The 7,500-nt window shown below is 44.7% G+C and overlaps 1 protein-coding gene across 1 annotated transcript in view; it reads right to left on the bottom strand.

Annotated features, from left to right (window-relative positions):
- Positions 1–7,500, bottom strand: part of bloc1s3 (biogenesis of lysosomal organelles complex-1, subunit 3) — a 95,875-nt gene that overhangs the window by 86,995 nt on the left and 1,380 nt on the right. The gene's annotated exons all lie outside the window — the stretch shown is intronic.

The raw sequence follows: 7,500 nt of genomic DNA, 5'->3' as shown, positions 1-7,500 counted from the left end.
AAGAACCCAGCAGATATTTTGGGACTCAGTGTCCAGTGCCACTTTTAGCCAGAAGAACTCAGCAGATGTTTTGTATTTTGGGGACTGATGAATCATGGTGCTCTTTTGCCAAAGCTGGAAGCACAGGAGCAGCTCTCTGTTGCTGTTGGGAAAGACACAGCAATGCATCTGCTCTGCTCCAATAGAAACAACTGAAAAGAAAAGACACAGCTCTGAAGGAAGTGGATGATACAGAATGTGGTTAGAGAATACCGTTTGTGAGTTTGCTCGGGCCTTTACTTCCCTCACCTGCACAGGGTACCAGGCCTCTATTGGAAGCAGGATTGTATTAGAGACAGACTTTATTTTTAATTCCCTCTGTTTGATAAGTGTATTTGTTCACATTTTAGTAAGAAGCCATCTTGTTTTTACCACGACGCTGGACCACCTTATCATGTTATTATTCTTTCTTTCTTTCTCTTTCTTTCTTTCTTTCTTTCTTTCTTTCTTTCTTTCTTTCTTTCTTTCTTTCTTTCTCTTTTTCTTTCTTTCTTTCTTTCTTTCTTTCTTTCTTTCTCTCTCTCTTTCATTCTTTCTTTCTTTCTTTCTTTCTCTCTCTCTTTCTTTCTTTCTTTCATTCTTTCTTTCTTTCATTCTTTCTTTCTTTCTTTCATTCTTTCTTTCTTTCTTTCTTTCTCTCTCTCTTTCTTTCTTTCATTCTTTCTTTCTTTCTTTCTTTCTTTCATTCTTTCATTCTTTCTTTCTTTCTTTCTCTTTCTTTCATTCTTTCTTTCTTTCTTTCTTTCTCTTTCTTTCTTTCTTTCTTTCTTTCTCTCTCTCTTTCTTTCTTTCATTCTTTCTTTCTTTCTTTCTTTCTTTCTCTCTCTCTTTCTTTCTTTCATTCTTTCTTTCTTTCTTTCTTTCTTTCTCTCTCTCTTTCTTTCTTTCATTCTTTCTTTCTTTCTTTCTTTCTTTCTCTCTCTCTCTCTTTCTTTCATTCTTTCTTTCTTTCTTTCTTTCTTTCTCTTTCTTTCTTTCTTTCTTTCTTTCTTTCTTTCTCTCTCTCTTTCTTTCTTTCTCTCTCTCTTTCTTTCTTTCATTCTTTCTTTCTTTCTTTCTTTCTTTCTCTCTCTTTCTTTCTTTCTTTCATTCTTTCTTTCTTTCTTTCTCTTTCTTTCTTTCTTTCTTTCTTTCTTTCTTTCTTTCTCTCTCTCTCTCTCTTTCTTTCTTTCTTTCATTCTTTCTTGTTGTTAAAAACTGATACAGAATGCAACAGATACTGTATAATAGAATACACATACACAAACTTAAGGATGTTGTCAGCATACAAAAGATGGTATTTACAGACAAAAAAAGAGAGAGAAAAGAAGAGGAGCCTGGTGTGAGAAAAGGAAACAGAGAAAGAGAGATGGAGACACGCAGAGAGGGGGGAGCGAGAGAGAGAGATGACCGGTGGCTCAAGTTTCAATTTGTATTTTAAAGTCATCCATTTCTGACCATTTCTGAGATGTGTGACTTTCATCATGTTATCATGTAACATGATTCTCTTTAGATACCCTGTTCTACAATAACACGATTCATGTTATTGTAGAACAGGGTATCTAAAGAGAATCAAAAGTGAGAGTCTAAGCTGTGAGGCAGCGAGAATAAGCAACAAACACACACACACACACACACACACACACACACACACACACACACACACACACACACACACACACACACACACACACACACACACACACACACGAGGAGGAAAAATGACTGGCAAAATGGACAAACACTTTGAAATGATATGCTATGAGGAACACTAACATCAGAAAGAGCTGCTATTGGTTCAAATGAATGGGGGAAATGCCCCGTTATATTGCTCCAAAAACACTGATGTCATAAGAGTTGAATGTTATATATACCTTGTGAGTGCAGTAACGGAAGAGGATAATGTAATACTGTAATAGCTGCACATTGTGTTTCCCTGCATCTGGATATTACAATCTCCATATTACAGGAAATCATTGCCCTGCAGTCTACTTGGAGAGTTTCCAAACCCGCAACCTTTCAACCATCTTATCACTATAGCCTATTGGGCAATGCTTTCCAACAGAATAGCATAGAGATAGAGATAATAGAACAGCGGGATAGAGTAGAGTGAGTTCAGAGAAAGTTGAGCATGGTCGTTTTCTCACTATATTTTGTCTGTATTCCCTTTCCAACGTGTTTTTTTCCGACTCGGAATGCAACATGTGGTCCGCCCTCCCGCTGAGACTCTTAATGACTTCTCTGAAGTTCTAGGATTTCTCCAAACGTAGCTCCCTTTTCCTCCCCCTCCCATTTCCCTTCCCTCTCTCTCTCCAAAGAACAAACTGGCTTCCTCCTCGAACAGGAAATGGGGCCAGGTCGCAGAGAGAGAGAGAGAGAGAGAGAGAGAGGCGAGGGAGAGGCGAGGGGGAGGGCTGGACGGGAAGCCGCAGTTGGAAAATGAAACAAACTAAAAACAAAGTGTCTTGAACTGCCAGGAAATCGACCTGGCGCTCCGGCGAGAAAAAAATGCTGTTGAAATTCAGACGATGGGTGAAAAATAGCCGCAGAGAAATGAAGAGTGCGGCGTCTTGTACATCACCGCATCATAATTGTCACATTAGTGTGAGAGCGTGTTTACGTTTAAATATGCAGCTTCACGAGAGAGACCCGTCATTACTCAAGTATGCTCTTCCATGTGGCGTGAAGAAAAAAGGAAAGGAGCTGATCTGCTCTGGCTGAGAGAAGGAACACAGAGCAGGGGGCAGGAGGAGGAGGAGGAGGAGAAGGAACACAGAGCAGGAGGAGGAGGAGGAGGAGGAGGAGGAGAGAATTATGCTTCCAGTAAGGCTGCACTTTTCTTCGTAGCAGAGGAGGACAGATATTTCCAAATGATAGTCTGTTCCAGATTTATGTTATTCTTTGAGATCATAGATCATTTGAAGCAATATCACTGGGGAGGGAGTGTTGTACTGCATTATCGTCACGGCTGCGTGATTCGAAGACAATCACAACCGCGACAACATACACTATAACAGCACGAGCTCGAGTGTGATATTGCTCGTATAGCCTACAACAGTTGTATAAACAAAGCTATTCATCAAGTAATAATAGTATTTTTTGAGTGAAGTCATTTGAGACAACATATGGTTTTTTGTCTGTTGTCTCCACCAGTTCCCTCAGGATTGCACTAATGCCAGGGACGTGCAGAGAACATTAGAGGGGCAGGGGCTCAAATTCATAAAAGGGCACTACGGAAATTTGAGGCAATTTGAAGGCCAATTTAGGGGTATAACTCATTTTAAATATTCCGATTTTAACCAGATTTAGAGGAATATCTCATTTTAGGATGAGACTTTGACAAACATACATACCTGATTCACGTTGACTGACTGATATATCTGTCAGACTGTGTGCGCCTGTGCTGCTGCTGTCCGTCTGCATGGTTGCTCTGGCTGAGTGGAGTGCGCACTGCTGGAGTGGGTGGGGACGGGCCACATGCGTTTTTGGGTTGGTGCCTTCAGGGGCGGTTTAGAAAAACCCTGCTCCATGCAGAGGCCTATTACAAATGGTGCATTCAAGGCCAAGAGAGCTCGGAAAAGGCATTTCTCTTTGAATGCTGCCTTCAGTGATGGCATGGAAAGGGCAATTCGATACAAAGCACCATTAGAAATGCATTCATGGTCAGGAAAGGGCACTTTTTATTTTATTTTTTCATGTGTCTGAGCTGTTTGTTTTGTTCATGTGTTGTTGGAATGAAAATGAAAAATGTATTATAATTAAAAAAAAAAAAAAAAAAAAAAAAAGGGCACTTTTTACAGACTGAAAAAAAGGCAGGGGCTCAAGCCCCCTTTCATGTCTATGTGTGCACGTGCCTGACTAATGCTATCAAGTGTTGAAGCAACAGGTAGGCTAAACTGTCTCCTGATACTGCAAGCTAGCTAAGCTACTTTGAGGTGAGCACAGACGATTTCAGCTCAAGCCACACTTGGTCGCCCACATATTTTCAGCGTGGGGCCCATGTGACATCATCAAAGAACAGTGGCATGGCGTCTTGGACGCCCCACGACACCCAGATGAAAAGTCTAGCGTGCCAGGCTTTTTGCTATTTTCTGGCCTAGTTTGACAGCCTCTACGCTGTGTTCCAGGGCCTTTTTCACTTCAGCTTGCAGTGTGCATGTCGCAGAGAGACAGAGCTCTCTCCCCCTCCTCACCGAATGCCATCAACTCGCATGTCAGGCTAGGGGGCTGTCAGGCTAGGGGGCTGCACATCAGAGACTGTGGTCAGCAGTACAGGTGCACCACAGGGGACCGTTTTTTCTCCTTTCTTCTTCACCCTCTACACATCTGACTTCAGGTTCAACTCGGAGACGTGCCACCTGCAGAAGTTCTCAGATGACACTGCCATCGTGGGGTGTGTGAGGGGTGGACAGGAGGAGGAGTACAGGGGCCTGGTGGATAACTTTGTCACATGGTGTCAGTCCAACCAGCTGCAGTTGAACAAATCCAAGACAAAGGAGATGGTGGTGGACTATCGGAGGGCCGGGCCACCCATGCAACCAGTTTCCATCGAGGGGGTTGAGGTGGAGGTGGTCAGGTCCTATAAATATCTTGGACTGCAGCTGGATGACAAGTTGGACTGGTCTGAGTGCACGGGCACCATATACAGGAAGGGGCAGAGCCGGCTCTATTTCCTTAGGAGGCTGGGGTCCTTCAACATCTGTAAGAAACTCCTGCAGATTTTCTATGAATCTGTGGTCGCTAGTGTCCTCTTTTATGCTGTGGTGTGCTGGGGAGGCAATGTCAAAGTGAGAGACGCGATGCGGCTGGACAAGCTGATCAGGCGAGCGGGCTCCGTGATCGGTGGAGAGATGGACTCTCTGGTGAAGGTGGCGGAGAGAAGGTCTCTCAACAAACTACTGTCCATCATGGACAATGACAGCCACCCACTACACTCCACCATAGTAGGCCAGAGGAGCTTGTTCAGTGGCAGGCTGCTGTCACTGAGCTGCTCTACAGACAGACTTAAGAAATCATTTGTCCCCAGAGCTGTTCGACTTTTTAACTCTTCCCAGCGGGGGAAGTGAGGTCATGTGTGCCTTCGCTCTGTTGTCTCTGCTGCATGTGTTGTTGTTTTTTAGCCCTGCCTGTTTTTATTTTTATTTATTAAATGTTCTCTATTAGGCACTCGGTCACTTTTGGTTTTGGCTTGGCACACGGTCTGTTAGTATCTTTTTATATATTTTTTTACTGTGTTTTTCTAATATTGTCTACTGTGTGTTTTTATTAACTGTATGTGAGCTGCTGGTACATGAATTTCCTTCGGGATAAATAAAGTATCTACCTACCTACCTACCTACCTACCTGCATGTACTCGCACTCGCCCTGTTCAAGTCCTGCCCCGCTGCTGCAGCTTGGTTGGCTGCCTTGCTGTATTTCCGTCTATTGGTCTATTTAGATTTTGGCCCTTCCTCTCGTCATGTCGTCCGCGATGTCCTGACGCCAGGTATCCCAGCATGCAGGGAAAGCGAGATATAATCTCTTATATCTTAGGGTACAATATACTGGGTAGAGTCTAGACTAATAGATTTTGTAGCCTATATGCGCCTATTTCACATCCCACCTCAAGCAGCCATTTTGTGTAAAGAATGCAGGAAGTAACACGATATGAAAACCGCAAGGCTCGTGCACTGACATCAATTGTATATACAATTGATGTCAGTGCACGGGCCTTGCTGTTTATATCTCTCTATGGCACTCGTGTTGTACATGCAGATTGTCTTTGTTATGCTATTTGAGACAGTATGCGGGTTACTGTATGTGGTAGTGGGCGGGCCCTCTGCTGGGTTACTGTATGTGGTAGTGGGCGGGCCCTCTGCTCGTGTTGAGGGTGTACTGTATGTGGTAGTGGGCGGGCCCTCTGCTCGTGTTACTGTATGTGGTAGTGGGCGGGCCCTCTGCTGGGTTACTGTATGTGGTAGTGGGCGGGCCCTCTGCTCGTGGTGAGGGTGTACTGTATGTGGTAGTGGGCGGGCCCTCTGCTGGGTTACTGTATGTGGTAGTGGGCGGGCCCTCTGCTGGGTTACTGTATGTGGTAGTGGGCGGGCCCTCTGCTCGTGTTGAAGGTTACTGTATGTGGTAGTGGGCGGGCCCTCTGCTCGTGTTGAGGGTCAGTTAGAGAGGAAGTCCATGCCATTGTTCCAATCAGCACAGCTGGATCACAACAGGTTTCCTCAACAGCAAGACAGAAATGTGGAGAGAGGCATTCAGCAGGTTCTGCCTGCGTCACTCCAGCCTGTCAGGCCTTTGATGTAGCGATGCTATCTCTCCTCCATCCCTCCATCCTGCCCGACTGCATTCTTCACTGTACTGATAACACACACCCCTATCTCTCCCGCTCTTTTTCACTCTCTCTCTCTCCCCCCTCTCTCTCTCTCTCTCCCTCGTCCTCTCTCTCTCTCTCTCCCTCGTCCTCTCTCTCTCTCTCTCCCTCGTCCTCTCTCTCTCTCTCTCTCCCTCGTCCTCTCTCTCTCTCTCTCTCCCTCGTCCTCTCTCTCTCTCTCTCTCTCCCTCGTCCTTTCTGCCTCTCTCTCTGTCACTCTCTCTCTCTCGCCAGACTGTTTCTTTAAAAGGAAAAGTATGTTCCTGGCTGCAGTGGAGGGCGAGCATACGCACACACAGAGGGGAGAGAGAGAGAGAGAGCATGAGGGATGAAGGGACTTCCACAGATGTGTCTTCTTGGCTACAACCATAATAATTACCACAGGACCCATACCAAGATTGTGTCTGCTTACCTCTGGAGACTGACCTGTTAGATCGACATCCACCCCCCCCCCGATTCTCTCTTTCTGTCTTTCTGCGCAGCTCTCTCACTTTCTTTCACTTTGCGTCTCCCTTTCCTTTCCTCTCTGGCATCTAAACTCTATTTTTCTCCGTATTGCTATGGGCAGTTCAGAGCTATAGCAGGAGATGCTCAGCAGTTGTGTGCGCACACGTTTTCAACTTGTCTGCGATAAATCCTAAAATATCTAAGTGCAGAGGCTGTTTGGCCTTTACTGGCAGAGAGGCAAAGCACCCATAAATCACTATGATTGCACTCATGTGTTGAGGATTATGGACCTTAGAGGCAAGTTCCTTTTCTCGCTGTCAAAGGAGGCGACGCTTCGGGCTGTTTATCGCTGTGTTTTTCTTTGTGCTTTAGCAGCTGTTGTGGGCGCAGTATTGCAAAGTAAAAAAAAAAAACACAAATCGCTCATGTCATTGTAATTATGAAGAAAATAACATTGCTTCCGGTTTGTCCAGGAAAGTACTTTGCATGTATTTGCTTGATACAATTACAATGTCTCGTAATTTGACATTCTTATTTCATAACGTGGTGAATGCACGTTTCACAAGATGTACAGTACATGCCAGAGCGTTTTGCTGCTGTTTGAATGTGTATTTGGTGACTTAACAGGGGAGGCTAGTCATTTGTGCTAAGCTAACTAGCAGGAGCTACTTTCT

Source organism: Poromitra crassiceps, assembly GCF_964638095.1.
Source record: "Poromitra crassiceps genome assembly, chromosome: 5".
Classification (NCBI taxonomy): domain Eukaryota; kingdom Metazoa; phylum Chordata; class Actinopteri; order Beryciformes; family Melamphaidae; genus Poromitra; species Poromitra crassiceps.
Note: the sequence above shows the minus strand (reverse complement) of the source record. Positions and strands in the feature narration are given on the sequence as shown.